The sequence below is a fragment of the Aythya ferina genome (assembly GCF_964211825.1).
Source record: "Aythya ferina genome assembly, chromosome: 20".
NCBI classification, from domain to species: domain Eukaryota; kingdom Metazoa; phylum Chordata; class Aves; order Anseriformes; family Anatidae; genus Aythya; species Aythya ferina.
In genome coordinates this window covers 8883292-8903569 of record NC_140318.1, presented here as the reverse complement: position 1 = coordinate 8903569, position 20278 = coordinate 8883292, and the positions used below count along the sequence as shown (strand labels likewise).

The 20278-nt window shown below is 41.6% G+C and overlaps 1 protein-coding gene across 4 annotated transcripts in view; it reads right to left on the bottom strand.

Moving 5' to 3' along the window:
* Positions 1-19848, bottom strand: part of TNC (tenascin C) — a 77494-nt gene extending 57646 nt beyond the window's left edge. The window contains exon 1 of one of the 4 annotated variants that reach the window (XM_084493657.1): positions 19612-19848. The gene's annotated coding sequence lies outside the window, so the exon portion shown is untranslated. The remainder of the gene's footprint in view (positions 1-19611) is intronic. The other 3 variants (XM_084493658.1, XM_084493659.1, XM_084493660.1) reach the window with 3 other exon arrangements.
* Between the last annotated feature and the right edge of the window lie 430 nt (positions 19849-20278).

The window sequence follows — 20278 nt, the reverse complement described above, 5'->3', positions numbered from 1 at the left end:
GTCTTAATCAAAATGATAACAAATATCAACTAGGAAATCTCAAGAACAAGGGTTTGCAACATCTATTGTCCTACCAACAGGTATCACAAGTGTTATGCAGAACTCACATTTTCATGATCAGACCCTAAGGGAACGACATCTGCTTAATCCTATAATATCCCAGCTTCTCTTGGCTTGTGTTTGAGCCTTATGACTTTTTAAACACAGTTGTTTTATATCCCATGTTTACATAAGGAGACTCCAACGTGGCATTATGTAATAGTTATATATAGCCAACCAGACGCGGGAAGAGACCCATATTAAACACAGAAATCAATAGCTCGTAATAACTCACTTTTGGTGTCACTGGAATTGGTAAATTTATCCGAGTGTCCTGGTTTCAGTTAGCACAGAATTAATTTTCTTCCTAGTAGCTGGTGGAATGCTGTGTTTTGGCTTAGAATGAGAAGAGTGCTGATAACACCCCGATGCTTTAATTGTTGCAGAGCAGTGCTTATACTAAGCCAAGGACATCTCAGCCTTTGCTCTGTCCTGCCAACGGGCAGGCTGGGGGGTGCAGTAAGAGCTGGGAGGGGACAGACCCAGGACAGGTGACCCAAACTAGCCAAAGGGGTATTCCATACCATCTGACGTCATGCTAAACAATATATAGGGGTGGCTAGCCGGGGGGAGGGGGCCGGACTGCTCGGGGTTAGGCTGGGCATCGGTCAGCGGGTGGTGAGCAATTGCATTGTGCATCACTTGTTTGTACATACTATTATTACTTTCGTATTATCACCATTGTATCATCATTATTATTATTGTTATTATTATTTTGTTATTTTTTTTTTTTTTTTTTTCCTGTCTTATTAAACTGTCTTTATCTCAACTCACGGGCTTCACTTTCCATTTCTCTCCCCCGTCCCAGAGAGGGAGGGGGGAGGGTGAGCGAACGGCTGCGTGGTGTTTAGCTGCCGGTCGGGTTAAACCACGACAGTCTTTTTGGCGCCCAACGTGGGGCTCGAAAGGTTGAGATAACGGCAGATCTGATCAGAGTGTGTTAAACTAAAATTGGTGTAAGGATTAGACCTGCTTAATAGTCACTTGTCATGATGCTGATTGCTTTAATCACAACTCTGCTGCGCCTGTTTTCCAAATTGAGTATTATAGTACATTATTTTCCGTATTTGCTCTCTGTAGTGTTGTTTCTCCTCTCCGGGCCCTGGTTTCAGACCATTATGGTACTAAGTGTTATAGCAATGGCTTATGAGACGATAAGATATCTGGTCATGACTCTAACTTGGTATTTATACTCAGTAACATCGTGGACTCTGTACTTTGGAAACAGCAAGTGCCAATTGCTACCACAACTGTGCACCGGCGGCAATATCGCACCAACCGAGACTCCCTGATTCCCATCCATAAGCTAATTCGTCAATTGGAGAGCCAAGGAGTGATCAGCAAGACTCATTCACCTTTCAATAGTCCCATATGGCCAGTGCGAAAGTCTAATGGCGAGTGGAGACTAACAGTGGACTATCGCGGCCTGAACGAAGTCACGCCACCACTGAGTGCTGCAGTGCCGGACATGCTGGAACTTCAGTATGAACTTGAATCGAAGGCAGCCAAGTGGTACGCCACAATTGATATCGCTAATGCATTTTTCTCCATCCCTCTAGCAGCAGAGTGCAGGCCACAATTTGCCTTCACTTGGAGGGGAGTCCAATATACTTGGAATAGGCTGCCCCAGGGGTGGAAACACAGCCCTACCATTTGCCATGGGCTGATCCAGTCTGCACTAGAGCAGGGGGAAGCTCCTGAACACCTGCAGTACATCGATGACATTATTGTGTGGGGTGACACAGCAGAGGAAGTTTTCGAGAAAGGGAAGAAAATAGTCCAAATCCTTCTGAAAGCCGGTTTTGCCATAAAACAAAATAAAGTCAAAGGACCTGCACGGGAGATCCAGTTTTTAGGAATAAAATGGCAAGATGGACGTCGTCAAATCCCAATGGATGTGATCAACAAAATAACAGCTATGTCTCCACCAACTAACAAAAAAGAAACACAGACTTTCCTAGGTGTTGTGGGGTTTTGGAGAATGCACATCCCAAATTACAGTCTGATTGTAAACCCACTCTACCAAGTAACTCGTAAGAAGAATGAGTTTGAATGGGGCCCTGAACAACGACAAGCCTTTGAACAAATCAAGCAGGAAATAGTCCATGCAGTAGCCCTTGGGCCAGTTCGAACAGGACCAGATGTAAAGAATGTGCTCTACACTGCAGCCGGGGAGAACGGCCCCACCTGGAGCCTCTGGCAGAAAGAACATGGTATTGAATGGGTGTATCACATCCCCTATCATGCACCAGCCTCCGGGAAAGTTGAACGATACAATGGCCTGTTAAAGACTACCTTGAAAGCAATGGGCGCTGGGACGTTCAAAAACTGGGATACGCATTTGGCAAAGGCCACCTGGTTAGTCAATACTAGGGGATCTACCAACCGAGCTGGACCTGCCCAATCAAACCTGTTACGTACTGTAGATGGGGATAAAGTTCCTGTAGTGCATGTAAAAAATATGCTGGGTAAAACAGTCTGGGCTACTCCTGCCTCAGGAAAAGGCAAACCTATTCGTGGAATTGTTTTCGCTCAGGGACCTGGATATACTTGGTGGGTGATGCAAAAGAACGGAGAGGTCCGGTGTGTACCTCAAGGAGATTTAATACTGGGTGAGAATAGCCCATGAACTGAATTGCACCATGTTAAATAGTATATTATACTGTATGTTATCACTACCATGATTACTATAGGTGACTAATTAGAATGTATGGAAAAGAGTGTAACCTGAGCATGACATAAATGGTATGGAATAAGGGGTGGATAGATGTCCTGGTTTCAGTTAGCACAGAATTAATTTTCTTCCTAGTAGCTGGTGGAATGCTGTGTTTTGGCTTAGAATGAGAAGAGTGCTGATAACACCCCGATGCTTTAATTGTTGCAGAGCAGTGCTTATACTAAGCCAAGGACATCTCAGCCTTTGCTCTGTCCTGCCAACGGGCAGGCTGGGGGGTGCAGTAAGAGCTGGGAGGGGACAGACCCAGGACAGGTGACCCAAACTAGCCAAAGGGGTATTCCATACCATCTGACGTCATGCTAAACAATATATAGGGGTGGCTAGCCGGGGGGAGGGGGCCGGACTGCTCGGGGTTAGGCTGGGCATCGGTCAGCGGGTGGTGAGCAATTGCATTGTGCATCACTTGTTTGTACATACTATTATTACTTTCGTATTATCACCATTGTATCATCATTATTATTATTGTTATTATTATTTTGTTATTTTTTTTTTTTTCCTGTCTTATTAAACTGTCTTTATCTCAACTCACGGGCTTCACTTTCCATTTCTCTCCCCCGTCCCAGAGAGGGAGGGGGGAGGGTGAGCGAACGGCTGCGTGGTGTTTAGCTGCCGGTCGGGTTAAACCACGACACCGAGTTCAAACTGAATGAAGATAATTGCTGACTTAGATGTGTAATGTAGAAATATTCAGTCCGTGCCCATAATTTGGTGATCAATTTCTCATGTACTGTATTGGTAATTGTACAGAATTAGAAATAAATAAATGGCACATCTCAATCCATGTTGAGTATGTCTTGCCTTAAAGCATGCTCCTGGGCTCCTGACTATGGATAACGTGACTTGTACCAAACATACCTCCAACTCGTGACTTGGCAGGATGTTGTCATGTCAGTTAATTTTACTTCATCAACGGCAGAGACTTTTCCTGCCTTTTCTTGGAGACCGTAAGGTCTCTGCTGCTATACATTATATCCAGCACAAGTGTGTCTGGGTGGGAGGCTGCATGGCTCTACACGTCCTCCTCTGCATTCACAAGGGAAATACAAACTATGTCTTTGCTCCGACATTTCAAAGCACCTGGCTAGAAAATATCCACGTACTTCCTGAGAGTGGCTGTAAAAAGGATATTCTAAGAATATTGATGCTGTCAGTTGGTAGTGCTAGAAACCCTGAGAGCACCGAGACAATACAATAGTGCTGCTTCTTATACATTAGGGAGAGATGTGTGCCGCCTTCTGGCAAAGGGTTAGTCTTGGGAGTGCTGTATCTGATGCCAGAAACATTCCCAGAGCCAGCCCTTGGCTGTCGAAGCTCCAAGCACCCAACAAAACCAAGACAGACAATGGAAGCTGTGAGTGAAAACCAGACTTGCTCCGCGACTGCAAACCTGTGCCAGAGCTCCCTGGTTCCAGGAGGGCAATGGCCCAAAGGCTTGGTCCAGCCAGCAGCTTTTGAGTGCACAGCAGGTTATTTGTGACCAGGAAAATCTGCCTCTTGTGCTGAATTTCCATACACTTTTAATCCCAGTGACTGAGGAAGACGTTGGCAAAGCTTATGCCCTGCTGAAGGCAGGCGAATAAAGCACCTCGCTGCAAACGGAGCCTAACATTTATTTTGGGTGTGCGATGGAGTCTGAATTCATGTGATAGAGTAATTCTGTCGATGAGGTCATGTGTTCCTCTGAAGGGACTTCTTTGTACCCTGGGTTAGTTAGCAACGCTTTTCTGTTATCAAGCATCTGATTAAACTCACAAAGGAAGGGTCTTTAAAAAACAGTCTCGAGAAGTGAATAAATAAATTGTTGTGGTTTTTTCTTCCTTTTTTTTTTTTTTTTTTTTCTTCCATTTTATCCAACAGGAAAAACAGAGAGGAGTAAGATGGGGAAGGGGCACCAGAGAGGGAGTCGTTCTCAAATGACAGAACAAAGCTCTTAATCTATTTTTAAATTTTCTACAGCACCCAACTCTGTGGCAGGTAATAGTTATATGCATCCATATGGCACGTTTCACCTTGAAGGATCACAGTGCACCATTCTAATAGGGAAAGCCTTCCAGAAGCCATCCTATACCACTCACTGCTGGAGTGACACAGAACCTACTTTCTGCAGTAGTGAAATCCTTACCAAAACACTGGAGGTAAATTAAAACATACCTCACATTGTTATTTGACCTGGAGAAAGACTCAGCCCTTTGTACGAGAATGTTTTGCCCTGCAGCTCAGACACCTTTTCTAGTGTTTTGTAGTCCCCTACACCATGTGCCAGGAATAGCAGCTCAGCTCTGACAGCAGGGAAAGAATGAATTTAGCTAAATCATCATTAATTTCCCTTACAGGACACAAATCCAAGATCACCTTAGATTGTGAAGTCTAAGAACAGCAAAGCTCAAGATGTTAGTAAGCTGTAAGATACATGTTTTTAAATACCTGTGCTTATTAGAATTGTATTAATTCACATTAGTTATTTGGTTACCTCAGTGGACCATTATATTAGAAAACAAACAAAAAAACCTCAGCTCCTCTCCTTGTGGATTGTTTCATTTAGTACTTCCCTGCCCTCTCCATTGGTTCTCTTGGCAAACAAACAGCTGTATAAACGTAGGTCTATTAATAAAAGAGCAGTAGAAAACAGCTGTGACCGACTGATGACAAAGTAACAGATTGTCCTGGTTTCAGTTAGAACAGAATTAATTCTCTTCCTAGTAGCTGGTGGAATGCTGTGTTTTGGCTTAGGATGAGAAGAGTGCTGATAACACCCCGATGTTTTAATTGTTGCAGAGCAGTGCTTATACCAAGCCAAGGACACCTCAGCCTTTCGCTCTGTCCTGCCAACAGGCAGGCTGGGGGTGCAGTAAGAGCTGGGAGGGGACAGACCCAGGACAGGTGACCCAAACTAGCCAAAGGGGTATTCCATACCATCTGATGTCATGCTAAACAATATATAGGGGTGGCTAGCCGGGGGGAGGGGGCCGGACTGCTCGGGGTTAGGCTGGGCATCGGTCAGCGGGTGGTGAGCAATTGCATTGTGCATCACTTGTTTGTACATATTATTATTACTTTCCTATTATCACCGTTGTATTATTATTATTATTATTATTGTTATTGTTATTGTTATTATTATTTTGTTATTATTATTTTCATGTCTTATTAAACTGTCTTTATCTCAACTCACGGGCTTCTCTCCCCCGTCCCAGAGAGGGAGGGGGGAGGGTGAGTGAACGGCTGCGTGGTGTTTAGCTGCCGGCCGGGTTAAACCACGACACAGATACAGCTGGTTGAAAAAATTTTCACAACCCTTACTTTGCCATTGAAAGATACCATTTTTCATTCAATTCTGAACACTCAGCAAGAAGAAAACCAAAGTATCAGCAGCATTTCAGGAGTTTCCTCTCTCAACAAGAAATTCTACCCTACACCTGAGAAACCATTCTGAGGAAGTCATCTTTGAAACCAGTAATTTCTGTTCTGTGGGTTTGCTTTGAACAAAGTGGCATTTTTTAAAGAATAACTGCCTCAATCATGTCTTCAGCCTTCTTCTTCCAATAAAACACAACACATTGCCTTCAGTTACTAAATGAAAAGTAATACCAAAGTGAAACTACAGTGCTCATGTGCTCCTCCATCCCAGGACAGGAGAAAGAAAGTGAATTTGCATTCACTTAAACCTCTAAAAGTAAAGGGCATCCACAGGGAAGTAAAGGCATGTCAGTGCATTGCAAAACACCATTAGACACCAGACGGAATTTTCAGGTACCAAAACACTTCAAGAACAGCGGTACAAATGCTGACAAACTTTTTTCTGTTGGTTACTGATTGTGTCATTACTTTCCTATTTCTGATCATCTTGGGGGCACAGATTCTTATATTTGCAAGGCAAGGCCTGCTAATTCTACAAAGCCCACCACAACTATCATAGCTGCTGGTAACTAATATGCCCTCCCACACCCGCAGCACACTTGGCAGGAACCAGGCTTGGCTGAAGATGTGAAACAAACAGCTTGAAAGCCTGTGAAAGGAGAAGAAAGAATTGTTGAGGAGGGGTAGGTGGGGAAGCAGAGGGGGCAAATACTCAGATGTCTCTGTTTTCTAATGGGATTGTGCTGTTTTGGTGTACCAGCCAACCCCACTGTCTCTTTCCCTACAAAGCATGTTAGACCAGCTGGTGAATATGACCTGTGGCACTCCAGTGACTCTCAATAGCTAAAAATATGTCTCAGCGTTACTTTCTGTAAAAAATGCAGGGTTTTTTTGAGGCAAAATGAGGATAAGATCATGTAAAAATAATGCCTCTCAATGAATTCATGTGAATAATGCAAACTACAGTGGGTTGACTGAAGCAATGTCTCGCATGGCTTATGCTGCAGCTCCTTTCTACCTCAGGGCTGCGAAGCCCAGGAAATGAAAATGTTCCATCTACAAAATACTTTTTTTTTTTTTTTTAAACAGGTTAAGTGTATTCTCTTTATGATATAGAGAGATGAAACTGTGAATATTGAGTTGAAAAAGCCAAGCTAATGTTCATTCAGATCAAGATTCTTTTTTTTTTTTTTTTTTCAAAGTTATATTCTAGCCATTTGCAACAGTGGTTTGTATGTTGGTGTGATTTGGGTCCTGCCATGCAGGCAACAAAAAAAAAAAGGAGTAAATATCCTCTGGATTTGTCCTGCTGGGACATGTGGGAGGTGACTGCAGGCAAAGGAGCGCACAACTCCCTGCTGCTATACCACAAAGCTGTGGTTTGTGGTGCTGTGAGGATGGACATCTTGGAGACACTCCTTTATGAAACTGGGGAACACAAACTGCCAGATGGACCTACTGGGGAGTCAACTGCTGACTGATGGGAAAATTAAGATGGAAAAAAAATAATTGAGATGAACTGATGTCTAGGGCAGCCAAAGAAAACATCCATATGGGTGTGACAGTTCAATGGCACGGTGAGGCGTACGCTGCAGCCTGGTAGTGTCATTGCAAAGTGAAAAATGAATAGGTCTCCCACTGAATGGATTCCCCAGGCCTGGAAAAACTACCTCTCAACAGGAGTTGAGACAAAAGCTTCCCAACCAAGGGTCTGCAGTCTAAGTCTTTGGAACCATAAGAGGAGAAATGAAGCTAATTAGAGCCAACTTGTTAGGGCTGGACGCGTGGGGTTCCCACAGAACCGTGTGCCCCCGGCAGAGACTCCTGAAAGTGCTCACAACCTTGGGATTAATAGTGGTGTGGCCTCGTGGTTAGAACCCAGGACTGAAACTCAAGTTTCCTGAAATGAAATTATTTTACAAATTGTCTGGTATGTCTCAGTTTATCCATTGGTAAAACCCCACAGGGGGAGCATACTGCTTGGTGAATAAAGGATTCCAAGGACCTCACGGGAAGGTACTGTCAAATTCTTATTTCAATACTTAGACACTTTCCTGAAGACTTCTATAAAATTGCCAGAAAATATATACGGAACAAAGAACTGGAGAGTTACCCACTACAATATAAGGATGAAAAAGAATCTCAGAGAAATACCCCTGGCACTGGAGAAGAAAGTCTGACCAGAGATGTGCAGCAAATATGCAGATAACTACATGACTGCTGGAAATTCTAGGGTAACAATAAGAAACTGAATACTTAATCTGAAGCCAAACCATAGGATGTGCCAAGCCAATTACCAGAATAAAAAGATGAACCCATGGAAATAAATGATAAGGTTAACAAAACCCACAGAGAAACACACCAGAATTTGAGAAAAATCTGTAACTGAGACAAAATAGAAGGGCCCAACCAACTAAGCTATATCTACAGAATGCCCTTTCATCTATAACAGTCTCCAGACATTTTATGAAATCAGCAGAGGAGACATTCATGCACACACGTACACCCAACCTTCCTCCACAATGAGATGTGTCCACCGTTGTGTAGCAACGCCTGCTGCTGTTACACAACTGCCGTGATTCATGCTTTCGGGCAGGAAGCAAAGAAGAATTCTACATCCAGCTCAAACCACACAAGGAATTTTATCCAAGCCACAAGAAACTAGCTAGTTATTTTAAGGGGTAGAATACTCAAATGTGTCATATATAAACTGAAAGAGAGAAACTCAGAAGAGGTAACTATAGGAGAACCAGCACCAACTCCATCCAGCCTAGCTCTCAATGACTGAGACGAGACACGAGTTAACAGGAAACCCAGTGTGCACTTGGGGCTCGTTTTTTTTGTTAAGAGCTCAGATACCTGAGCATCAATTTTCGGAAATGGGAACTCAGAAAAGAGAAACAAAACAAGCAGGTCAGTGGGGTGCTTTTGAGCTGCATTCAGACTCATGGCAGGGTGCACAGCAATCAGCCCAGTACAACGATTTGCTACAAACTTTTGAGATTAAAAAAGAAGAGAAGAAAAAGAAAAAGAAAAAGAAAAAGAAAAAGAAAAAGAAAAAGAAAAGAAAAGAAAAGAAAAGAAAAGAAAAGAAAAGAAAAGAAAAGAAAAGAAAAGAAAAGAAAAGAAAAGAAAAGAAAAGAAAAGAAAAGAAAAGAAAAGAAAAGAAAAAAGAAAGAACTGTGCATCTGTTAAACACTTTTTTTTTTTTTTTTTCTTCCATCTGCAAAGCAATCTCTGCTCTTTCTGTAGCTTTCAGAGCTGGAAGAAAAGAGCCTTTGACTGACACAGCCTAGACAAAAACAGTATTTCCTTTTCCAATATTTAAAAACAACAACAAAAAATACCACTTTTCATAACAAAAGCAATTTTTGTACACAGTCTCAAGCAGAAATCACTCTTGCCCCTGAATACATACTGTACCTTTTAATGAAGCCTTTCTAATAGCAAAAGCATTTGCTTTCTCTCTTGGCTTTTTCCTCCCCATAGCAAAGACGTATGTAGAACTGGAAAAGATCTACAGTTTTCTAAACTTGTCTTTGGAAAGTTTCTTTGCCAAGTTACACTTTGTCAGGAGCTCATTATTTTCTGGGTAGACACTAGAGACTTCACTTTGAATTATTTTGAGGGCTGTGCTGATGCCGTTTCAAACTCTGTGATTTGTATGCTTTTTTGCATGAATCACAGCAACTTATGTTCATTCCACATACAAAGATCTGTTTAATTTCCAGACCCTTCTCCATAGTGTTTCTCCCAAAACCATCCCTAGGTTTTCCACAGCCCATTTTACAGAGTGTTTTTGTGATAAGATAGGAAGGGGAGAACTTCAAGACTTCTGATTTTTTTTCTCCACTCCTTTCGCTCCCTGGCTATATGATGCTGGTCCTCTCTCCATTCCACATTTGAATCAAGACCAAGGTTTGATTGAATGAATTCATACAATTCTGTCTTCATCTGCACTTTAGAGGAGCCATCCTGGATTGACAGTGAGACTGCATGTGGCCCAGCAAGCTGGACTGTGTAGGACTGATGCTATCTCCATCAGCAGAAAAAACAGAGATGGACTTTGCAAGGCTGAGCCCAGAAAACTTAAGACCTCCTAAGTTCCATAATGAAAACTAGAGAGAGAAAGTAAAAAGCAATGTTCACTACAGAGTACAAAGGTCTCAGAATGCTAGTTCAACGTCAGGCTAAGCAACAGTTTCCGAGAGCAAAGCAGAAACCAATTCTGGGGATAGAAATGTGGACAGTTTCATTTGCCCCTTGAATTTGAATTCACAAGTGAGGTGTGAAGCATCTTTTTTTTTTTTTTTTTTTTTTTTTTTTTCTCTACTGACAACAACAGAGAGGAAATGAATCACCAATACTACTGCCAAGTACAGTATGAATACGTTAATAAATAGGTGAAGAGGTGCGGCTATAAGCAGGTGCCAAATTCCTCATCTTACCAAAGATGCTAGTGAAAACTACGCTGTAGAAAATAGGATCTTCGCATTCATAAGAACCATGAGCTAATGACACATTAAACAAATACACACATAGTATGCAGGTGAATAGCTTAAGCACACTGAGACGACATTGCTTTTTCAGTGTCTCTGATGAAGCTGTTTTTTAAATTGCTTGTGCTTCTAAAAGAAGAGGTAAGCCAAAAATCCACTCCATATACCCAACATCACATTTTTTCCATATTTTAAGTGAGTTGAGCTGAAGGAATGTCACGTATATAGGCAAGTGAAGTGGAATTCTGTTTTAATGGCTTTGCTCTAACCAAGTGCACAAATAATTTACATGTGCATTGGTCTGAAATAACAAGAAGTGTTTAAGAAATATGAGTTGCTAGAGATGATGCTGGTCAGCAGGCAGCAGGATACGTTCAGAATTCATTGTGGATATTCACATGCAGTTTGTAATTTTACTTCAGTTTGACCATATGCTTATTCTAGCACTGCAAATGACACCTCTGAACTGTCTCAGAAGTCAGCCACAAAAGCCTGCGTTATTTTTGGCGATCAGAATTATTATTACTTGCCTCCTGTCATTAAGCAGACTTTGGTCTTCTTAACAGAAGCTGGGGAAGCATATAGGTAACCCGTCCCCAGAAAAGTCTTTGTTTTTCAAGCAATTATTAGTTTGTCTGGGCGGCTTTTCCTCCCCACCAGAGCTCCTCTGTCCTTGGTACTAGCATCTGAAATGTGCAGGAATGTGCGCTTTTTTTCTAACTCACAAAACCACAGAAGGAGTTCCTTGAAATCTGACTTCCAGTAACAGCCCCCAGGCTAGCTGGCTGCTTGGCCTAGTTCTGTCAGCTGCCGTAGCATCAAGAATCTCCATGTTTGGCAAACCAGGGTATGGTAGCAAATTTTAGCAGAACAAAATATATAACAAAGAGTGACGATGAAGTGAAATCAACCATAGTGTGGCAACACAAAATAAAATACAAATTTAGATTCACAAAATACGAAGCAAATCGCATGTGAGGCACTTGAAAACAGAGAAGGGGCCATTTCTAAACAGTCCAGTTGGAGGATTTTTCTCAGTGCTCTGATTTAAAGCAGAAGCACTTATATAATGTAATGGAAAATACAGCCATATACACAGCTCTGAGCAAGTGATTAGTTGCAACGGTGACTGAACTCGGACAAAACTCTGCCCTGCTGTTTCAAATGTCAACAAACTGGGCACTATTACACTAATGGGAGACTTGAGAGACCTCCACCACCAGCGCTCTGACCTCCTTTTCTTAACCCGCAGTGACTTGAAACCTGTCTGTGTTAATGTCTTAGCTGACAGCAATTTGAGCCATGGAATAAAAGAAGGGATGTGGAGCTCAATTATCCAGCAACAGATCTCCAGTGAAATCAATGCAATTGTGTCACATGAGAATTTGGCTGGCAGCCTCGGAGGTCTGCAAAAGAGAAAACCATCCCTCAGAAATGCATGCTGAAATGAAGCAGACAAGGAATAATGCAATGAAGTGCTGCTTTATGCATGAAAAATGCTCGGTGGGTTCTAATTTCCTCTCCGTTAGACTGGTCCTTCCCCATGTAACTCCAGAAGCAGTACTCCTGACCTAAATGAGCACGGACCAAATCAGATCAAGGCAAGGCATCTTCTCCAAAGAGAAATTTCTCCACCGTATGATTAAGACAATGACAAGCAGGTATACTGTAAGTATATTCAGCACCCCGTAAAACTGCTCATGTCAGCAAAACAAGCTATCTCTCCAGGTGAAACAGCTAAAGTTAGATACAGTAGACTTTTATTTGCATTAAGGCCCCCTTTTTATCAGTCTGGTAGGGCATAGTTATAGGATATTAGGATATAGAATTATGGCATATGTAGGGCATATTTATATTTATCAGAATGGCACATTTCTTACTTCAAGTGTGATGTAAACATAAATCTGGAGACTCCCATATCTGTTCTGAATAACATAACTTGCAGAAACGAGAATCAAGCCACAACCTAGAAAGCACGGTGTAATTCCAGATCATTTCCCTTTTCTTACAGATGAGCCTTCACCCACATGAATAGTGCCTTTGAAACCATTAGTAATGTGGAAATGTTTTCACAGCCAAATCTGGAGGGATTCTACCCAAATCAAAGCATATAAACTCATTCAAAATGACCTTCCTCAGCACTGACATGGCACTACCATGTCATTGGTAAGCACGGGGCTTCTACTGAACACAGATGGGACAGTGACACTGGGATCCTGCAGACACAAGAGGCTAAGCACCATGTCCACTGATGGGGAAAGCATGGGCAGGCACACAGGCTTGGCTGGCAGAGCAAGACATATTTCCCTCTTTCTGCCAGTGACCCTCTCAAATCCCAGTGTACTGTTACATATAATTAACAGTATATGAAATAATAGCCTGAGAATGACAAGAAAAGTGTAAATAGCATCTAATGCATCTGAGCAGGGCTCTACCTCTCCAGGTCCTTCATTCTTTCCATCAAATCTGTAACCACAGGACTTTTGGTTCTGGATCACTGTGATTGACTTGCTAACCTGTAAAGCGTGTAAGTCTACATCTTAATTAACACTTGGCAGTGGAAATAAAAATTCCCTGGCTTGCAGATGGTATATCCTCCTATAAACACTTCTCTTGGACACCTATCTGGAAAAATAGATAGGACATTCATAAGGAGTGCTCACTATGGGAAATGCCAGCATTTTTTCCTGGAAGCTATTTACACTGCCAAGATACTTCAATAAGAAAAATGATCTGAGACCTTTCCCTTAATATGCATCCTGTTCTCATTTGACTTGTAGTCTACAGTGTGCAGCATTCATTCTCAGTCAGACTTGAATTACTGCAGTACAAGCAATGCAGAAGGGAAGTACAAGCCACAAGTAAAGGAAAAATATGTGTTACACTGTGTTGCACTAAGAGGAATGGATTGCCTATACATCACAAGCTACCTTTATATCTTTCTTGGCATAGACCTTTGTCACACAGCACAGAGAAACTATTTAGGAGGATTCAGCATATCCAGAAGAGGCTGGTTTTCCAAAAGAACCAGTAGAAACAAAGAACCAGTGCAAAGTGGACACTGAGCTCCCTTTGAAAGCCTGACAAACTGACTTCTGACAAAATGGGATCATGCCAGGCCAAGAAGGAAGACAGCCACTAAGGTCTTGTACTGTGCTGTACAACACATACTGCAAGTAAAGCTGCTAGCCTGTCCAAATAAAGGCTTTTCATCAGACCAAAGAGACTGAACCCCAGTCACAAGTGCTCAGCTCGCAGTTGGCTGTCCCACCTGCTATCCCCACACCCTGCCTTTAAGGCAAGTCCAAAACCAATTGACAAAATCTGTCTATTCACAGATCTTACAATTTCTTGGGAACAAGAAGCAAACTTCTTTCCTGGAATTAAACCTTTTTTTTTTTTTTTTTTAAATCCCTTTTCAGCAGGCAATCCTTAATGGTGGAAATAACAACTTAGCCAGTTCTGATGAACACAGAGGGAAACGATCTCACAGTTTAATTTCTGTTTATAGTCAGAAGATGTTTACATCCCCTTTTAGTTTTGTGCTGCCAGAAAGATGTAAAAGAACGTTAGTTTAAAGAAGAATCAAGACAGTTTGGGTTGATATTTTGGTTAATATCCTAATCCCATAAAAAGTTATTATTTGGAACTTTAGGTTTACAAGGTTATGATGTTCCAGTGCATCCTGGGAAAAAGCACAAATGCTCAAGTACTTCGTTAAAACAAACCCATTACAGTGGAATTTCTCTGGGCACCGAATTTCAGACCCTTTGAATATCTTGGCCAATATCTATACACATATAGTCAATGGTACAGCCTGGCATGGGTAAGAGGCAGACTACTACAATACACCTTTGTCATGCCTATGATTCAACCAACTGGTTTTGAAATTTGTTTAAAAAAGATTTCTGTTCCACCACCCTGTTCTTTCTACTCAATTACTAAAAGGAATATGTTTTCTAAGCATGAAACAATATCATTTTTGTCAAGGGTCTGGAAATTGAGCACTTATATGAATTGAAGAAAGCTTCCTTTCTCTTCCCTGTGCAGTTCTGGTTACAGGGAAAGAGCTTTCTGTGTGAGTAATCTTTCTAAGTAGGAAGCAGAGCTCCCCTATTGCTAGGGAAGAATGGACCTCCAGTAGGCTAATATGTGATGGATGACTGAATGCAAACTTGGCAACGTTGTTCTCCGCTCCCCAAAGAATACAAAATGCCACAGGCTATTCGTACACAGGGACTCGCTGGTTGGAAGTTCTGAAAACTTGGCAACGTCCCACCTTAGTTTAATTGAAACTACAGTGGCAAGACAATTAAGGATGTGAATTTGGAGAAATTGCTTCCAACAGGATGAATTTATCTTTGGAGGCTGACTCATGCATAAGTGAAACAAAAACATACATGGAAGGTTATTCTTGTTGACTCCACAGCCTGAGCAGCAAAATCTCACATTAGCTTTTGATGAGTGCTTCATGGGATATGTCAGGCCTTGTGTATTAACTGGTATTCTTTAAAGACACTTTAACTACATACACATAGACTAACTGAAGCTGTAGAGGTTATTTTGTTATGTCAGTAGCAGGATATGCAGTATGTAGAAGAGAGAGAAATGATGCATACAGAAATCCAGTAAAATATTACATTAAGGCCATGTCTAGTTATAATTTCATGTATATCATCCCAGCAAACTGTAAAGAGCTTTCTCCTAATAGTGAATGTTAAAAGAGATACTAAGTAATTGAAACTTTGTACTTTCAGCAGAAGGATGTCTATTATATTCCTTCTTTTAATGCCCAATTACTTTCTGCAGGACTGAGAGACATCTCTTGTCAGGCAGAATCCCTTTCTGCCTCCCTCTCCTCAGCCTGCCCACTCCACACAGTGCAGTTACATCATACATTGAAAGATTTCACTAGCTGGAAGAATGCCCAGTTTTTAACTTTTCCCACATGTGGAAGGCATTTAACTTCAGTTCAGATTGGACAGAGGATCGAACGCACGAATGGACAGTGAGCGCTGAGCTAGGGGGAGTTTCACACTTGTATAAAACCCAGAGCTCAGTGGAAACTGAGACAGCTCAACATTGTCTGTCAGGGCTGTTCATTTGATCTGCCTTCCAGTACTCCAATTCCTTCTTCTTTTCTCTTCACAACACAAACAATTTTTTGGACTGCTAATGATAGCAATTGTAAGTTCTTTATGGCAAACAGCATCACCTACCGTGTCTGTTCACTCTTTGTAATACAATGAGATGCTAAAATGTTGTAGCAATAGTAATAACATCATCAGCATCTAATAAACTCCCACACAAAACCATCAAGCCATAGACAGCAAATCCACTTCGATACCAAGCAGTTTAGTCAATTAAATCACATCTTATAAACTCAAAAATAAGGAGTGTGTGCAGATCACTTCTATCTCCTGAGTTCAAGTTTTGATATTTTCTGTCCAGAGCTAAAAGTTACACATCCTACAATTCCTTGTGCCAGCTTTGCAAACTTCTGAGCTTGGATGATGATAAAATATTTGCCCATTAATTTTATAAGCTGTAACAGTTATTTTCCCTAGTTTCCTAATTTATTTGCTAACACTGATTATTCTGAAATAATAAATCAGCCACTTCCTTAAAACTACTAGGAGTAGCTACTACACTTAACAGTATTTCCACACATTTACTGTTTGTAGCCACTGGTTTTGATGGCAATGATCAGTCCTTAAGAAGGGTACACTAAGTTCACACCAGAAATTAAGTCAGAGAAACTGACTTAATGTTGGTAAACCAGGGCACAATTTGAAAGCCCAGTATCTCAACCTGCCACAGTTCAACACAAACACCTTTTTATTATTGAGAAGCTGGGATTTCTAACTTTCCAGTGATACAAATCATACATTTATAAGCCTGGAACTTCATGAGACACCAGACCTTTAAAATGTCCCTTTCCCTTCAGCTCAGCAGTACTGTGATGCTATGTTTCCAAAGTCGAACACATCAAGTCACAGACTTCAAATTAGAGTAACTTTTGCTAGTCTGAATTTCTCATGTTTCACTGTGTGCCATACATGTAGGACAGGTAAATGTATAGCTGATAACGATGCAGAAACCACTCTGCATTTATACTTCCTTCCAAATGTAATGTCCAACTTAGATAGACAGCAGGGTTCAGTAATGGAAACAGCCACTGAATGAAAACTTTCTCCCTTACAGATTTGCCAGTGTGGGACATCCATTTACACCCGACTACTATTTTATACAAGCTATACTATTTTACACAAGCCAGTATACTTCATTACTGCTTAGCACCACTCAAACCTCTTGGAGCACACCCTACAAAGCTATAGGAACAGATGAACTGTCATAGGAAAAAGGCAGACAGCAGCACAAACAGGTCTACTATTTTGAATGGTTTTGCCAGAGGGATGACAGGGTTAAAGCTCTGGCTCCAAAGCAACATCACTGTTTCACACATGCACTTGCTCCTTAGTTCTGCTTTGCTTTTGGGAAGGAAAGGATGAAAAAGTCCCGAGAAGCACAGGCCTTCCCGCCTAATCTCATCATTTTATCAAAAGTGAAACAATACTCAAGTAAAAACTTTGACAGTCTCTTTACAGCAAGTCAGAACATCTTCACATGCAAATAGTCTTCAGCTTTTTTTAGACACATTATAAAAAGCAGTAATGTTAAAAATAAGCTACTCCTGGCTGAAGTTTGAACACCTATAGAAATGCTATTCTAGCAACAGGATAGTTAAGTTTAAGTGAGTACAGGGGAGACATGTTCCACCCTTAAAGAAGAGGTGGGATCAAAGAAGGAATAGATTTGCATTAACAAAGACCTCCAGCTAACAAATTACCTGTAGCTTTGCAGAGCACTTTTTAGTCTGAGTATAGGAATATTTCAGCTAAGCTCTAGCATAATTAAGCACTTATAATTCAATGGGAGGATTGGATTTGGCTTGTTCTCTTATCATATGTCTATTTCCACAGTATACCTGGATGAGACTTCTGCTACAGAATATCAGATTCCCTCCAAATGAGACATGACACACTAATCTGCAGTCTGTATGCTTTTCAGCAGATCCTTTGGCTCTCCTGTGGCTTTGAAAACACTGATAATGTAACGGTAGTTAAAGGATTAAGGACTGGAACTTGCAAAGAATTTTCTCTGGGCTGGAAGGAACCAGAAGATAAAATTAATGAGCAAAAGACCGTGGCAAACAAATAGCAATTTGCTGAGGATAGTGATGGTGATAGAGTCAGTGACACTCGGGATAAGCAGTGTCCTGTACGGCATCCCTCTTCCCTCTGCCTCTTCTCAGCTGCTAATCCCCCTGCTCAATTCAGATGCACATCCTTCCCTGGGTGATGGTGCAGAGGTAGCAACTGCAAAGAGGCTCGCCCTGAACTCCCTGATAACTCTTCAAGTGCTTTCAAAATTCACTGCCAGGGAAGGTCAACTGCAGACAGATTGTGTCTCTTACTTTGGCTAAATACTTTCATTTGCTCCTGGGTTTCTATTAGCAGTAAGAAAAGAAAAAAAAAAAAAAAAAAAAAAAAGACCAAAAGACCCCATAACCCTTTTCTGCAAGTCCTCCTGGAATTCAAAGCACAGTTGCTACCCCCCGCTGTCCAGCTCATTCACTGACTTAGAGCAACCGTAAGGTTTCACAGATCTAAAAAGGCAAACACAGAACCTCACCATAATAAAAAGGAAAGAAAAAGAAAAAAAGTATAACATTAATGATAAACTGTGTAAAATGAATTTTTACTATTATTTTTTTTTTTTTTAATGGTGAAAAAACACATAACAGCTTGACATGAAGGTTTTTGCCCAGTCCATGCACCTCATTGATTTCTATTCTTTTTCATAAGGAAAACCTGATAAATACCTTGCTATGCTTTTTAATTCCATGTCTCCACTATGCAAGGGGACATGCCCCGGTCCTGTCAATCTGATCGTATCTCCTCCAGCATGACACAACACAGACTTTTCAGAAGTTTAGAGCAATTACCAAACACTCAACCTCCCAGTAGCCAGAGAGTGAATTAGGTAGGGAAAACACTGCAAAGGTGATGTAACACAGAGTTTTGAGTAAGAAGGCTTAAGTCTTAAATGAAGCTAGGTGCAATGGTTTTCTCCCAGTCAGTTCTCTGTTTTAAGTCAATTTGAGGCTAACTGGGGAGTGCAGAGGCAGTGACGCAGAAACCTCAGTGCAGCCGGCAGCAAGCAGTTAAAGCAAGTGCCGGGTTTTTCCATGATGCTGGAAGATTTCACTCTCCTGCTGTCCAGAACCCACCCATTTACTTGGCAATAAGATACCAGTTGAATCTTCCTTTGTCTTTTGCTCCCCACAGCAGGCTCAGATGTTATGGGACTTCTAAAAAAAACTAGAGCCAGAGGGGGCAGGGAGGAAGGTGACAAAGGTTCAGAGCAAAGCAGTGTGCAGACAGCAAAGGAAAAGGGCCCGATTCTTTCCCAAGTTACACACAATAGCAAACGAAGAGGAGTTACCTGGGAGGTTTAAGAACTGCAAGTGGATTGCACCTGGTACACGGTGTGAGGATCTGGACACATTTATATTACCTGGCTAGTCAAGAGGGAATCCCAAATCTGATTTTCTACCCAGCCTGTCAGTCAGGTTTCTGCCTATATTCCTGTAGATGTCCAGCTTTAACTTATCCATCCTTCATTCATTCATTGGATCAGATTAACATCATTGAGAGGTTTCTTACATTATCATTGCATCGGATCACACAGACAAACCAAAGGCAGGCATGCTCCAGTTCAAAAATCTTCCCTCCTAAGCTCCCTGACTACTCAGACTGAATAACGTCTTAGCCGTGAGAAGCTGAAGGCTGTGTTATTGCAAACTTGGGTGGGAGAAGAGCTCCTGGGTCTTTTAATTCAGGAAGGAAGCAGACTTACCTTACAGACTCTGACAGAGATTAGATCCTGCTGCGAGCAGCCTCCATGAAATAAAGATGTTAAAGTCAGCTATCAGCTTCTGACTTTGTTGCCGTCCTGTCAAAACTCTGAGAAGTTGTGATGCCTAATTCTGTGTGAGTGTGTGTGTGTGTGTGTGTGAAAGAAACGTTTGACAGTAAGGCAAACTGGTCAGATCAGCCAGATTCTGCTGGGTTTATATAGCTGAGCTGCAAATCCTGATCCTTGGCTCATTCTGCTGTAATAGGATGCCTGAAGGCATTTTTTTCAGTTTTGCTTTAAAGGAACAGCCTCTCTCTTTGGCTTAGCTTCTGAAGAAACACACACGCACTCACATACACACACTGTCATACACAGACACACACACAAAAAAAGAATTTGCATGCAATTTATGGCTAAAGAAGGAAACCCCTGAACCATTAAAAAAAAAAAAAAAAGTCAGCTCAGGGCAAATGACTCAGAAAGCAGAATATTTTCCTTACAGCATCAGCAAAGTACATTATCAGGAGTTTTAAACCCCTCATCCCCATTATTTCAACGTTGCGAAAGAGTAGCAAACTTAAATAAAACCAGGGGAATCACAAGCAGGCTTTCAGTTCCAGAAACTCCTACAGAACATGCTAGGACTAACGAGCAGTTAGTGCAAATC